The sequence below is a fragment of the Sminthopsis crassicaudata genome, chromosome 5, assembly GCF_048593235.1.
Source record: "Sminthopsis crassicaudata isolate SCR6 chromosome 5, ASM4859323v1, whole genome shotgun sequence".
NCBI classification, from domain to species: domain Eukaryota; kingdom Metazoa; phylum Chordata; class Mammalia; order Dasyuromorphia; family Dasyuridae; genus Sminthopsis; species Sminthopsis crassicaudata.
Genome location: NC_133621.1, coordinates 112,432,501 through 112,449,343, shown reverse-complemented (window position 1 = coordinate 112,449,343; position 16,843 = coordinate 112,432,501). Strand labels below are relative to the sequence as shown.

The 16,843-nt window shown below is 32.1% G+C and overlaps 1 long non-coding RNA gene across 1 annotated transcript in view; it reads left to right on the top strand.

Moving 5' to 3' along the window:
* The window catches only part of LOC141543072 (uncharacterized), a 132,443-nt gene extending 115,899 nt beyond the window's left edge, over positions 1 to 16,544 (top strand). The window contains exon 4 of the long non-coding RNA XR_012482321.1: positions 16,111 to 16,544. This is a non-coding gene — a long non-coding RNA (uncharacterized LOC141543072). The remainder of the gene's footprint in view (positions 1 to 16,110) is intronic.
* The last annotated feature ends 299 nt before the right edge of the window (positions 16,545 to 16,843 follow it).

Sequence of the window (16,843 nt, the reverse complement as noted above, 5' to 3'; positions counted from 1 at the left end):
TTAAAATTTTCTTGGAAATTAGATCTACAAATAACTTTTGTTGTCAAGTAAAAATGAGGATGCTATTATGCTAGAGGATATAAATAATAAATTTGGGAAAACAAAAAATTCTCATACTCTAGTGAAATTCCAGTATCCACAGCTCAATACCACTGTAGCCTCTTGAACATAGAAGGGACCATCTGGTTCAGCGCCTTGTCACCTACAATTAACTTCTCTTTACTTTCTTCTTGATGGTATCTAGTGAAAAGGATTCTACAACTTCCCTTAAGAACTTATTGAGTTCTTTAACACCTACTAGTTAGAAAGTTCTTTTACATCTATCAACCAACAACAAATGTCAATGAATATTATTATGGTTAAATATGAATAACCAATTTTTCAGTTTATATTTATACTCATTTCTTCCTGTTTAATTTTCTGTAGATGGGAAAATATATCAATATTCTTCTCTAGGATAAAATTTAACTCTGTTCATTTTTCCACATGGGGTCTGTTTCCCATTCTTTTCATTTTTGGGGGGGTTATGCTTTTTCAGAATGCTCTAAAATTTCACCACATCTTTTAAAAAACATGGTGACTAAAACTGTATACTCTGCTGAATCTGACTAATACAGAGGATAGAGAACAAAGTATTTTCTGGCTCCTGCATGTCATACTTCTTTTAACAGATTTAAGAATCATGTTGGGTTCCCCCCTCATAATATGATTACATCATTTAATTCATATTTAGCTTGTGGTCAACTATGACCCCAGTTCTTGTCTCCTCCTTCACTAAGCCTAGCCAGTATTTTTCCATCCTCCCTCTACTTGTATTGCTTTTTTTGGTTGGTAAGTTCTAGCTTTTTCTATAAAATTTCAACTTGTATTTATGGGATTACTTTTCTAAATACTATTGTACTCACTACTACATATCTATCTATCTATCTATCTAAACATGCTATTATATATATCATATACTATTATTCATATAACTATGTATATATTCTATTTACTATAGTATATACTACTATATATATGTTCTATATTACTATGTGTATTATATAGTACTATATGTATTACATATATATTTTACTTACTATAGTATATACTACTATAATAGGTTTGAATTTTTAGAGCATTTATAACCCTACCTAATAATCCATACATTATTTTTTGGGTTTTGAGTCTCTTCATCTTACTCAAGGGTGGAACTGTAACTCCAGGGACTGTCCATAGCCCTGATCCCACTACTAAATGATATGGGACTTCTGAGCTGCTCTCTTTGAAACCTATGTTATTCACCCCTTCTTAGGCAACCTGGTGATTCTGCCATAATGATGTCAAGTTTAGTGCCAACATCCCAAAACTTCATCAGTACAGCACATTGAAATCAGAACTCTTGGACCAAAGAGATTTTCCAGGCTCAGTTTCCCGGGTGGTAGGATTATAAGTGTGCCCCATCACTCATAGTCACAAATTTTAGAAAAGCTAGATTCCCATTTCCAACTCATTTAATTACTATCTTAGCAAAGGGAATAAAGCTTGGCAAAAATTCTTGCTTAGTGTTTGTAGAAAATGATGTCAGATTTGTAGACATATGATTAAATTTTAGGATTCTGGAGCCATATACAATAAAGCCCGAGTTAAGTAATCACTCTTATTTATTCAATTCAAGGCACATATTTTTTCTCAATCCTTTCCTTTCCTTAGGCTTTTCACACCCACATAGCAACCATACTGAATGACTTCTCTTTGACCCTGACACCTCCTCTTTTTAATGACAAGGCTAATTCATTAGGAATTAGGTAGAATAGCTGGTTGTAGGTCTCATCCTAAAATAGTCTAACTATAAACAGTAAACTGAATAAATAGACTGACTTGATTGTTTTTACTTTCTAATTCTGACTTAACCTTTTCTGTCTTGAAGGAAGAATTGTCAATATGGATTTTATTTGGTCACTTCAAAAGTAGAAGAGAACTCTCTGAGATTTCCACTGCCTTTTAGAAACACGGTTTATTTAGAAATGAAACACTGGAATGTTTTTGCCATTCAGGAGGACTAATACAATAACATTAATATGATTCCTAACTTTTGTTAAGAATGATATCTGGTAACATTGTGTTGCATTAGTAAAAATTATTTAATTTGATGGTGGTATAGAATGAACATACATGGAAATACAAAATGAATCTGATGTATTTTAATGAATTGTGGCTTCCTCCCTTAGTTTTTGCTTAACATCTATATCAAACATACTTATGTGGACCACTTTTAACCCTTTAGTTTATTTGATGAAACTTCTTCACAACCAAAACTTCATGGGCATAATATCTTTTCATACGATGACTATTAGTTAAATTGAACACCTTTCACAGAAAGTTCTTTCTCATACAATATTGAGTTGATCAATGTTGTTTTACAAGGAGATCGTCAATATATTCTAAATAATTAGGCCTGAACACCACAAATTCTCACTGTAACACTGCCTACTTATAACATTGTTCTTGTAGAATAGCCTCTTATGGCAACATTTTGTCTAAAGTCATATTCTCCTGTTAACTATGATATTAATTAGTGTGCCTGTAATAATGACCAGCTATATTATATTTTACTAAATTTGACTGTTGCTACAGTTTTGGTGATCTAAGACTGATAAGTTAACCAACACCAGAAAGTCATTTAATAATGCAAACAAGTCAAAAATAAAAAACAAAACAAAACAGAAAAGCCTTCCTATGGAGAAGATGCTAATTCATCATAACCAATCACTTCATATATTTAAATGTAGCTGTTGTTTAAAAATTATTATGTGACCTTTTGAAGACTCTTAACACTCAGATTTTTCTCCATAAAAATGCTACACTTTCTATTTAAGAAATGTTATTTAGGAAACTGGATTGCAAAGTTATCAACTAAATCAGAAAAGATTTTATAGGCTTTACGTGTAAACTTACCACTGCCTGGTTTCCAGCAGGATCATCAAGTGCAGGTCACATTGTCCTGGATGTGTAAAAATTAAACTCCATTTGGGACACCAAACAAGTTGTTTTTTTTTTTTTTTTAAAGACCAAATGTCAGAGCTATCTTTCTCTAGCGCATCTTATTTGCAGGCACACAGACACTGGAATCCTTCAGGACCAACAAAGGAAACCACAATAAGCTGTTTTCTTAATTCTTATGAAATGAGTCAGTAGGTCAACAAGTTATCCACTTTGGAAAAAGAACAAATTTTCCTTAAATACACTCACTTTATCTGTATTCTTTGCTCCGTGGATTTAAGTGTTACCAACCATTCCTAAGATAGTCCACCTGCTTTTGAATGCAGCACTCACAAACTTCCCAAATAACACCAGGAAGTAGCAAATATCTTCGTATCCATAATGAATAATTTTTAAATTGCACATAATTAGCAAGAAAAAAAACAGCCAAGGACATGTGGATAAATTTTCTTCCCCTAAAAAAAATCTGTTATGCCATTTTCGGTCTATTTCAACCATGTCTTCATTGTTTCCTACCACGTGAGAGCATACAGTAATGTTGGAAATTGCAACAGAAGCAGCAAACTAGCAACAATAAAAACACTACCCTTCATTCTTAGAAAATTCCTGTTTCCCCTAGTACATTCAATAGATTCAGTAACTATCCAGTCCATCCACAGTCTTCAAAACTCTGCACTTGCTTCTTTGAGTTCCACAGCACCACTGTCTAAGTCAAAAAAAGCAAGAGTATTTAAGAGGCTGCTAACCTTCTTTTAAATGCATGACTCAAGATGATGAAAATTAGTTTAGTAATAACCTCCTAAAACTACCACCTACTCACAGCATTCAACATTTCAAGCAGCAAGCGACTGACTGCACAGGAAATCACTAGCTACTGGCAATGATTCCACAATTCCAAGAACTCACACTTTCGGGTGTGTATACACACGCGCGCACACTTACACACACAGACACATGATAACTCAACAAAAACTTTTATGTTCTATTAAACAGGATTTTTTTTAATCATTCTGATATTGAGAAATTCTATCTGATAAAAACCACGAACTGAAAACCTGCCATTATGAATTGAGGGATTTCACAACACTCATTCCAAAAAACTGTGGCTATTCATTTCTGGAAGTGATTCACTGGAAAGGAATCATTGTTGGGCAGTGGGGGGAGGTTTTAGAGGGGATCATTAAATTTTAGGAGACAGCTTGCAGTCTGAGAAGTGAACAAAGACCTCAGAGGCTGCAAGCCACGTGTCTTGACGACCTCCACCAGTAGTTTCCTGAATCATCATGCCACAAGATGACACGTCATGACCAATTTCTTCTTCCACTCCCTCTGAATATAAACCTCCATGTCTATATGCTCTTGTACATAAGCCCCTGCCTTGATAGAAATTTCTCAAATAGATCTTTGAGCTCTCTCCCCCAGCCTTTTATTTTGAGTCACCTGTCAACTATTCAGATGCTGGTGAGTAACTAGCACATGGACATTCACTTCTAGTGAGTAGCTTAGAACAGCTCGTGATTTCTTCTTTTTTTTATTTTAAAAAAATTAGGGAAAAACTCAATCTACAGGGAGGAGAAACAAACTTCAAAGCCTACAAAATGATTGCTATTTATCGTTCAAACCTCATTTTAATTTGATATTTCTACCTCTTTGTAATCAAGATAACCAAAAGAGAACAGCATCAGGAAGGAAAACCCCGGACATTTCACAAATGCTTAGACCTTCACTGCACGTGACAAGAAAAGTAATTAGACTAAAGAAAACTAGTCTGGACATGGTTAGAAAATTAACCCTTGGATGAATAGAAACAACTATTTTCTCAATTTTTAAACATGGAAATAATCTACTTCATTACATATCAAGTTAACAGAAATTAACAAGGTGTCTATATCATTTGTTCACACATCAGGAAAAAGGATTTTTCAAATTTGATAATCATTGTCATGGGTAGGAAAATACTTATTAGACCAGTCACGTTAGCAGTACAGCTCACAGCTTTCACACTTAAGACATTTTGGAACTAGTCACCAATAGCAAAAATATGGCATTTTACATTTCTTGATTCTGGCTAAGATTGGAAGTTTGTGTGACACATCAGGGTAAATTTCCTAGCCAATGGGGTGGGTTATGTAAGAAATGCAAGTGTTGAAATCTCCTTGAGGGGATCAAACTGTAAAAGAAAATAAAAATGTGAAATAAAATAAAAAAACTGAAAAAGGGAAATTAATTATCTTGAGAGATCAAAAAAAACTGATTAATGCTAAGGAGCTAATTTTCTGGAGAGATTTAATACTCTGTATTTAAAAGAAGACATTTATTTTAGTCTTGTAATGAGATTCTTTCCAGCTATGGGAGGTATGAATTTCTGCTTAAAATATAATTGTGTCCTTGTAAAAAATATACATGAATAAAATACTTGCTATTAGAAAACACCTTACTTCTTACTCCATAAGACTCCTTACGTCTGAACTTGTGGCCATCATGTTCAAACCAGTGTAGAAAACAAATCTGTCTGAGTGGATTAAAAAAAAAGTAGTCCTAGAAGCACTGAAAGATACTACTTTATTTGGTGGCTAATAGGCTATAGGATCCAGATGTAAAATAAAAGTTTAAAGAAATGAGAGGCACTCTGAACAATGGATGACCGAAAGTTCTACAACACCATGGTGGGCTGGTTCCAGCACTAACTAGCCAAGAGTTAGTTCTTGAAAGGGTAGAATAATCTGTCACAGGAATACCAAATAATGGAAAGGAACCAATGAGAACTGAACAATATCAACACTTTCTGGCAGGACAGCAGAGTGAAAGTAGTGACAAAGGGACCCATGACAATGCCAGATACAAGACAGGAGAAGCAATCATAGGGAGTACTTGGAGTGAAAGAATCAAGGCCCCATTCTGAGAGGGAGGAGGCTTGCTGGCTCTCCCTTTTCTGGGTATCTCACTAGAGCAAATCTCTGAGCCTTAAGGCCATGAATTAAACAGGTCCCCAGGAGATGGGATGCCACAAGGAAATTTATTCTCTATGAGAATAAATGCTGGTCCTTAAATTCATAAATAAAATTACCATGAAGCTTAGTGATCATGATTCAGAGAGCCCTTGGATGAGCTGGTAGATCCCTTTAGGAAACTTGCTCAGAGTGTCATCCAGGACTGTCAGTCAGACTAGGAGTGAGGGCACCCAGACATATATGCAAACAGATACCAGAGCTAACTAGCCATTTGTATAAGGATGACAAAGGAGCAGAATGTGTACCTGTTTTTATCTGTTCACTAAGGGAATGTCATTCATTTCATCTCAAAGAGTACCTGTTTTCTCCTATGTAAAATAGGAATCGTAGTGCTCCCCTTGGATGCCCACCACCCTGGGCAGATCCAACAAAACCGAGGGGGAGGGCAGGCAAGGTGAGCAACTGCTAGCACAAAGCCATGAAAGGAGGCGGATGCATCAAAGAGATGCTTAAGATGTTTGTTTTGTTTGAATTTATGATTTTATTGTTCGACTGCTGTGAAAGCTCAGTCCATTGATGTAGATCCAGAATTTCTCTGTAATCTACCCTTGGCAGCTAGGTGGCATAGTGGATAGAGCCCTGGGCCTGGAGTCAGGAAAACTTGAGTTCCAATGCGGCTTCAGACATACGCTACCTATGTGACCCTGGACAAGTCACTTAATCCTGGGTGCCTCAGTTTTCTCATCAGTAAAATGATCTGGAAGAAGAAAAGGCAAACCGTTTACTCCAGTATCTTTGCCAAGAAAACCCCAAATGGGGTCACAAGGAATCGGCACAATTGAAAAATGACCAACAACAAACACCAAATGCCTCTGATACATATTTGCTGTGGGTAGGAAAGGCAGCATGGAGCATATAATAATGCCCAATGTTAAATGAGAGGCTCTGGGGTCAAATCTTGGTTCTATTGCTTGCTCTTGTGTGGCTAAGGCACTATATTTAAATTCAGTGAGTCCTAAGGGCCTGCTGGCCTTTCCAGATCTAATCCTGTGCTTCTAATTTACTTGACCTATTAGGTCCAAGGGTACTTTATAATACTAGATTTGCTATTGTTTAGTTTTTAGTCTTGTCTAACTCTTCACAACCCCACATTTGAAAATGAGTCTTCCTAACTTCAGTGTTGGCATTCTATCCACTGAGCCACCAATGTGGGATAGCCCACATTTTTCTCACCATAAATTTTTTTTTTTTTTTGCTTTTAGTTAGTTGAAAGAGGAACATGAGGTAGTAAAATGCCTTTTCTTCATTCCATTTCCCTTAAATCTTGGAAAAAGCCTAATATTTCTATTAGAATAAAAATTAAAGTTACAATTCTCTTCAACGATCCCAAATTAGATACACCTAATATAAAGAATACTATAATTTCTAATCTTTATCTTTCTAAAATTATTTTATTAGTTCCGATGTTGCCTAAATGGTAGATCTCACTCAAACATGGGTACAACTTGGGTAAAGTAACAGAAAGAAGTATCTTCAATAGTTATTTTCACACAAACTATGCATAACAAATATTGAGCTATAAGGGATCTTAGAGACAAATTAGGTCAGTTGCCTTATTTTCAGATGAAGGAACTGAGGCTGAAAGAGAAATATAATTTATCCTAAAGCTTAAAATTTTCTCAGTTCCTATCAGAATAATAACTAAACTACTTTTTCTTACTAATATAAGAATAACTGGTATCAAGAATATTGTGGCAAGAGTCTTGCCATAAATCTAATTAAAATTAATATATAAGATGTTTTAAAAACTGTATATCAAATTTAAAAGTAGAAAAGCCCGGCATTTTCCTTTAGCAGTTAAAAAAAAAGTTTTGGCTTAGAATAAGAATTTTTGTATTTGAATTATAAAATCAAATATTCCCACTAATCATTTATAGACTTCCTGTCATAAAACTTGAACCTGGTTATAATAATGTATACACACACACACACACACACACATTCACACGCATACATATATATGCACACACACATATAAGCAGGAAGTGACTAACTATATTGTTATTTCAATATCCTATTCCTTGAAAATGTCACTAAACTATACATCTTAGGGATACAGACTACTCCTTGAGAGGAGGAAGAAAAAAGTCTAGAGCTTTATCAATACTGTATGATTACTTCCACTTGAGGCAGAGAAAGTAATTTGAGTGCAAAAATGTTCTTCTTTTGTAATCAGAATCATATGTTTCTATAGAGTTCTCACGAGTTCTTAGGTTTACCTTGAATTAATCAAGTAGCTAAAAACTTTAAGAATATCAAAATCCAAAAGATATATGTTTTCGTGTGTATTCATACAAATTAGAAAAAAAAGGAGATTCTTTTCTCTGGTATCTATTAAAAGTTACTGAATTCCTAACTTTGCTGTGCACTCTGGTGGAAGGATGTAGGTCAGGGAGAGGTAGAGGGAAAATGAAGAACAAAACAGAATCCATATAGACACAGAATGATAGAAGAAGGAATGGAGGAACATATTTGTTTACAAAACAGGACCTAGTGAAATCTGTCTCTGAGCAAGATTGATCTAGAAAAAAAAATAAACATGCAAACATGGTAGAAAATACATGCATAAGTTGCTATTTTTTAAGTGAAGAAGGTATATAGCAGTCTGTAAATTACAAGTTAAAGACCTGGAAAGTGCTCCTTCAATGGGACTTAACCGTGAATCAGGTCTATACTATAGCTTTATTAACTTCAAAAGATATTATCCTGTCTATTTTTATCACTTCAATGACCTCTGACCTTTAACTCTCCAGTGCTTCTAGCCCTGACTTTTTCTCTATATTCTTATTCTCTATATCTCAGCTCCCTAATTTGTTAAATAAAGGTAAGAATACTTCCTCTTTGAAGTATCATAAAGTTGTCAGAGATTTAGCAAATATCTTATTTTATATGATCCTTTATATGACCTTAAAAAAAGGTGATTTGGAAAAACAGATCAATGAGAAATCTTAAGAATCAGACTACCCCAAAGTCTGAAGATCCTATTTAAAAATCATGAAAACAAACTGCCTAAATATATTAGGGCAAATGGACAAAGTGAAAACAGAAAACAGAAAGATTCCATTGATCATGTCCTGACAGAAACCCTGGAATAAAACTTTCAGAAATATCATGGGCAAAATACTAAGCTTACAGGTCAAGGAAAAAATACTGAAAAGAAGCCAGAAAGAAAAAGATTAAATGCCAACAGAGCACAGGATCACACAAGATTTAGTGCACACAACAATAAATGAATGGAGAGGATGGAACACTGTGTTCTAAAAGGCAAATATATAAACTTACAACTAAGAAATCCAGAAATAAAACTATTATCTTATAGGGAAAAAGAGGTCTTTAATGAAATAAGACTTATAGGAATTCTTAACAAAAAGGTCAGACATGATTATAAACTCTAAAAAACAAACATAAGAGTCAATAGAAACATAAAAAGATAAATACAAGTGAGGAAAAAGAAGAGATTTTATAAAGATTAAGTGTTTACATTCTAATGAGAGAGGGAGAAATAATACAAATATCTTCTCAGAACTCAAATGTTATTGAGGTCATGGGCAATTAAATAAAATACTGAGGGGTTTCAGGATATTTTGATAATTTTGTATGAAGCAAAAGGGTAAGATAGTGAAGAATATGGGAGGAAGGATTCAGAATTCATTTCATCTCACTGGGTTGGGCGAATAGAAGTCTATACTAATTATGAAGGTGTCGAGGACATGGATATCATTTGATCTTACTTTCATCCAAAATGGTCAAAGGAAGGTATAACACATGCACACATAGAAAGAATTTGATGTAGAAGTGCATTCAACTAAACAGGTAAACAGAAGGGAAGGAGCGGAAGAAGAGAGTAATAAGAGGGAAGATAGATTATAAGACAGTTTAGTCATAAGCAAAATAAGCTTTAAACTTAAAGGGGAAAAATCATGAAAAGAGTTTAAAAGAAAAGAAAGGGTAAGAACCTTTCACTGAGGTCTAAGTAAAGGAAAGAAGAGAGGAGCAAGAAAGTAAAAACTCACTGACTCAAGCAGGGAATATTGATGCTGGGCACACCTTATCTCACCATCCTCTTTTTATTTGTAAAGAGAGGGTGAGGATCACCAAAAGAGATAAGTATATGAGAAAAGGATGGAGAGAGATATACAAACAGTTATAACTTTGAATGTAACTATGATAATGGGAGAGGAAAGCAAAAAGGATTAGAAGACAGAATTTAACATTATGTTATTTGTTGAAAAAAATACTTGAAACATAAAGACTTAAATGAAGTTAAAATAAGAGGCCAAAACAAAATATATGATGCTTCAGCTGAACTGAATAAATAAAAGTAATTTTAAAAAGAAAACAATAGATTAAACCATTTGATGATTTGATTTAATAAGAAAAACTAAATTATTAGCATCAAAAATGGAAAAATAATAAATCAAGAAGAAATGTAGAAGGTTATTATAGATTATTTTATTTAGTTATATGCCACTAAAACTGGCAACTTTAATGAAATGGATGAATATATTTAAAAATTAAAATATTCAGATTAGTAGAGTAAGAAATAGGTAATTTAAATAATGTACTCTTTGATTAAAAAAAAGAACATGGCAAAAATGAACTCTCAAAGAAAAACTACTAGGACCAGATGGATTTATGAAAGAATTCTACCAAATTTCAAAGAAAAATTCATTTTACTATACAAAAAAATCTTTGCAAAAATAGGAAAAAGGGAACCTATCAAATTCCATCTTTGAAATATGGTCCTGATACTTAAACCAGGAAGAATTAAGAGTGAAAAAAACCCCCAAATAATATCTTTAATGAACGATGACACAAACATTTAAAATAAAATATTGCAAAGAGGTTACAGCAATATAAGAAAAAAAAGATTACACATTCCAATAAAGTTGGATTTATATCAGGAATGCAGGGCTGACTTCATATTAGAAAAACTACAAACATATTTGATTATATTGATAACAATAACAAAAAATCTTATGATTATAACAATAGAAGCAATGAAAATTTTGGATAAAATACAACATTTCTTTGATAAATATACTAAAAAACATAAAAAATCAAACCTTTACCTTAACACAGTAAGTAGTACCATCCTAAACTGAAAGCTAGCATTATACATAATGGGTATATGTAAATTAGAGGCCTTTCTAATAAGATCATTGAGATTAAAGCAAGTAAGTTCATTGTCATCATTACTCTTTGACATAGTATGGTGCTAGTAATGCAAAAAGACAAGAAAAATTAGAAATATTAGCAAGTCAAACAAGAAACAAAATGATAGCATTTGGAACATGATGTGATGGTTTTATTTAGAGAACATTAGAGTTAAGTCAAACAAAAGTAATTTAAATTATTTTCAGAAAATTTGCATGATATAAAATAAATTCACATAAATCATCAGTATTTCTTTGTATTACCAATAAATTCTAGCAGGAAGAGATAGAAAAGCAAATTCCATTTCAAAATGAATATAAAATGTATAAAATACTTGGGAGTTTGCCTACCAATACCCACAGGAAACATATTTAAAACAACAAGGCATTCTTTACCATAATAAAAGCAAAGATAAATTGAACTGTGATTAATTAATAAGTTATGGGAATGCCAAGCCAATAAAATAAAAATGAAAATACTGAATTAATTTACTTATTTAGTGCCACAATAATCAAACTGTCAGAGAATTACTTTGTAGAACTAGAAAAATGATGACAATTCATCTAGAGAAACAAAAAGTCAAGGAAAATAATGAAAAACAAATTAGAAGGAAAGTACCCAGTAGTATCAGGTCTATAACTATACTTACAAAATAGTAATAATCAAAACTAGCTGTTATGGGTTAAAAAAAGCACTTAAGTCAATCTGTGGAACAAATGAGAAGCAAATGAACACAGTACTCAATAAATCCAAAAAGTTCAGATATTTAGGTAAGGATTCATTGATTTAAAAAAAAAAACTGCTAGGAAAACTTGGAAGTAGTCTGGCACAAATGAATTTTAAACTAAAATCTCACATTATATATCAAGATAAGCTATAAATGGATAATTTGGATAAAAATAGTTACCTCATGAGCAAATTAAATGAGCAAGGAAGAAATTTTTTATAACTATAAATAGTGCAAAGAATTGACATGCAAATGAAGAAAAGAGAGTAGTATAGAAGATAAACAATTTTGATTACATAAAATTTTAAAAATATTTTGCACAAACAAAAACAATATAGCTAAGGATCAGCAGGGAAACAACTGGGGGAAAATGTCTGCACAAGTTTTTCTGATAAAGGTTTCATTTCCAAGATATATAAGGAACTGATTAAAAGTGTAAGAGTAACTTATAAAAATGTCATTTCCTCTTAATTTTATTAAATTGTTTAAATAATAATTCTCTTTTTTTTAAACATTCATTTTTTGAGTTCTAAATTCTCTCTCTCTTTCCAATATCTCTCCAAACCAATGAGAAGAAAAGTACTATGACATCCATTATTCATGTGAAGTCATGTTTAAACCATGTTTAAAAAAAAGATAAAGTGAAAAAAATATGCTTCAGTCTGTACTCAGATTTCTATCTCTAGAGGCAGAGAGCTTTTTTTCATCATAAGTCCTTCAGAACTGTCCTGGATCATTGTCCTGATCAGTCTTCACAGACCATAAGTCTTTCACAGTTTATCACTATTATACTGTGGCTTTTACTACATATGATGTTTTTCCAGTTATGCTCATTTTACTTTGCATCAATTTATATGTCTTCAAAGGTTGCTGTGAAGCCATTCTCCTCATCATTTTTTATAGTACAATAGTATTCCATCATAATAATTTATCACTATTTATTTTATTTTTTTATTACTATTTATTTTATCATAATCATTTATCACTATTTATTTCTCCTCATCATTTTTATAGTACAATAGTATTCCATCATAATCATTTATCACTATTTATTTATTCAGTCATCATTCTTCAATCAATGGGCGTCTCTAATTTCTAATCTCAAATTTCTAATTTGCCACCAGAAAAAGAGTTACTATATATTTTTTTGTATATGTAACTCCTTTTTCTTTGATATCTTTGGGTTATAAAACTAGCAGTGGTTTTGCTGGGGCACAGGGTATGCACAGTTTTATTGCCCTTTGGGCATAGAAGATCAGGTAAATCTCAGTAAAGCTATATAAGTTATCAACAACCAAAAGAAAAATGTCCAAATCACTAATAATTAGTAAAATGAAAATTGAAGCAAGTCTTAGGCTATAACTCACACATATCAGACTGGCAAAGGTGACAAAAAAGGTAAATAACAAATGTTGGTAGGAGTTGTTAGGGATAGGGGGGAGAAAGTGAAGGAACTCTGCCACAAGAATTGTTAATTGAGCATACCCTTGGACCCCATGATGGCACCATTAGGAATAAGAATTCAAAGAAATAGGGAAAAGACCCATATGTGGTTCATAAATATGTTTCTAACAGCTATTTTTGTGATGGTAAAGAATTGGAAACTTAAGAGGTATACATCATTTGGAGAATGGCTAACCAAGTAACGGTAGATAAATGTAATGGGATACTATTCCACCATAAGAAATGAGCTGTAATGAACTGAACCAGCTATACCCAGGGAAAGAATCTGGGAGATGACTATGAACCACAACATAGAATTCCCAATCCCTCTATTTTTGTCTGCCTGCATTTTTTATTTCCTTCACAGATTTCAAAGTCCGATTCTTCTTGTGCAGCAAAATAACTATATGGACATGTATACATATATTGTATTTGACTTATACTTTAACATATTTAACATGTTTTGGTCAACCTGACATATGGGGGAGGGGGGAGGAAGAAGTAGGAGAAAAATTGGAACAAAAGGTTTTGCAATTGTCAATGCTGAAAAATTATCCATGCATATATCTTGTAAATAAAAAACTATTAAAAAAGGAAAAAAAGAAATGATTTGAAAAGATTTGCATGAACTATTACATATTTCAGTGAGTAGAATTAAGAGAACAATTTATACTAGAAAATAACACTGTAAAAGTAAACAGTTTTAAAAACCTTAAGAACTTTGATCAATAAAATGATCAATCATGAGGTCAATAGAGTGTGGTGAAGAATACTATCCCCTTCCTGACAAAGATGATAAACTAAATAAATATGCAAAATGGGACACACATGGTCAATGTGAGAATTTATTTTTCTTCATGATATATTTCTTGGTATAAATATTTTGTTTTTGTTTATTTTAGAGAGGGAGGTAGGAATGAGAAAAAATAAATTATTATTAAATAATAAAATAAATTTAAATAACAATAATAAAATTGTACACATATATCAGAACCACTCCAAAATATGAAAATAGAAAAAAATCTACTACTTACATGCTGAAAGAAATACCAAATTTACAACACTCAAATATGGCATAATTAAGCCCAGCCAGAAGTAGCCAGAAGTAAAAAGTTAATATACCAAGGAATCCCAACTGGGATCACCTAAGACAATGTAGCAAATTCCTAAAGAAGAGAAAATCTTGGAATTCTAGATCCTGAAAGGCAACAGAACAAGATTTCCAACCAAAATAATTTATTAAGCTAAATTGACATATAACACTTATTAAACACTCCACTGAGCAAAAATGGATTTTTAATAGAATAGAGGCCCTTCAAATGAACATTATTGATGAAAACTAATGAACTGGTTTTTTGAATTTTTGAAATGTAAACATAGAAGACAAAAGAAGCCTAGAAACATCAATGCATTTGAATAACTAGAATGACCCAAAAGATGATTAATTTTTTAATTCTGAAAGAAGCAGAAGAGGAAAAGATAATTTCAAAATTCCGTTTTCAAGCATCACAGAGGGAATCAAGGAAGTAAAACCCAAGGGCCTAACGGTAGTTTTTGTTCAGTCTTATTAGTTTTAAAGTAGAAAGAAAAGGAAGAAGTGATGAAGAAAGGGAAGATACTATTTCTCATGTTAGAATGAGTAAGAAAAATATACATAGAGGAAAGGATGCAAAGAGTGGATATCTCATGGAATTCATTCTTATATGAACTAGGTAAATGAATATTGAACATACACACAAAATTCAGAGTAGAAACAAGTTAAATTCAATAAGGAAATACATGGGAACAGACAAAAAGGAAAGGGATTGTAAAGTGAATACAGTCAAGGAAGAAACAGACAAAAACAAAATAAACCCACTCTGGAATCTAAAATTAGCTTTATTTGAATCATATTATTTGAATTTATATTATTTGAAGTTATGTGCAAAATACAGTTATTTGCTTCCAGACCAATGGAAATATGTAATGAAGTGTTTAACCTATTTCTTAATATAATCGCAAAAGATAAAAAAAACAGATTTCAAATTCAAGAGAAGTTATAGAAAGAAAAAATTTAAATATTATTAAATATCATTTCTAAAAGTAATCCTGAAAATATAATAAAGTGCTATTATTTTCATTTAAAATATTTTATCAGTGTGTTTTGAACTTTCCTCTCTTTCAAAAATCTTTTTACCTATGCTGGTAAGTACAAATAATTTTATCTCTTACTCAACAAATTTGTAAGCTCACATTCTCACAATGAACCCCATATAGTTGGATGACCTAGTGCATTATCTAAACTCATAAGACATTAAACAAAAACTGTAATATTTTTTAACATCTGGGCCAAAATAACTTGAAAAACCAGCCTGAAAATAGCTTTAGTCCCTTCTGCTTTTTTATTTGGTATCTAGAGAACTGGATGTAATTGATGGCTATCATCTCTCACAGAACAAGGATTTTGAGATTTATAAACAAGCATTGGTTTTAATTTAAAATTATTTTCTGAATTACCATCCAATAAAATTTAGTTTTTTTTTCTATTTTAGCAATGTTAAGTACAACTAGGTAATGTAACAGATGAGAGCACTGGGTCTAAAGTCAGAAAGACCCGAGTTCAAATCTAGTTTCAGATACGTGAACATTAGTTGCTGTGCTCAAATATGCACCATCTTTCCAATAATTTTGATTGTATACAACTGAACTAGATTTTTTTAAAAAGAAATTCAATTAGCCAATGCTTTCATAATAATTTCATCACTATACTATTCTATACACAATGATATCTTCTTTCACTTCCTTAAACAGACTTGAAGCTTCTGTCTGAATAGCTATTAAGAGGAATGCATTTCCAATAACAATCTCCAATCTACACATTGAAAAGATGGTCCATTTCTATGCAACACCTTTTCTCCTTGTAGTTGTTTGCAAAACCCCAAAAGAAGATGCAACTTTGTCTCTGGCATTTCCACAAACGAAGAACAGAAAAAACTGCATGTACAGTTTATATTCTTTCCATTCTGTATAGCTAGTATTTCTTTTCAAATATAGAATAGAATCAACATTTAACTTTCAAAACTCTCCTACTTGTCTGTGAATTTTCTGATTTTCTATTTCCTTCTATGAATTAAAAAATATTTCATCCACCCTCTTTTCTTTTTTGACTATGCTATTATCCTCTACTTTTCTTTTCCTTCTCCCCCAAGTAAAAAACAAAAAATAAAAATAAAACATATAACAAATACTCAAATTAAGCAAAACAGATTCTAACATTGGCTTATTTTGAAAATATCTCTCTTTTGCCTTTTAAGTGCATTAACTCTCTCTTAGGATATGAATAATTTGCTTTAATTACCAATCCTCTGGAATTGTGATTGGTCAGTGCACTGATCAAAATTCTTAAATCTTTCAAATCTGTCTTTACAATATACTGTTATATAAACTATTCTCCTCAATCTGATTGCTTTGCTATGTATTTATTCATACAAGTATTCCTGGATTTCAAAGAAATCATCCCTTTAATAATTTTATAGCAAAATAA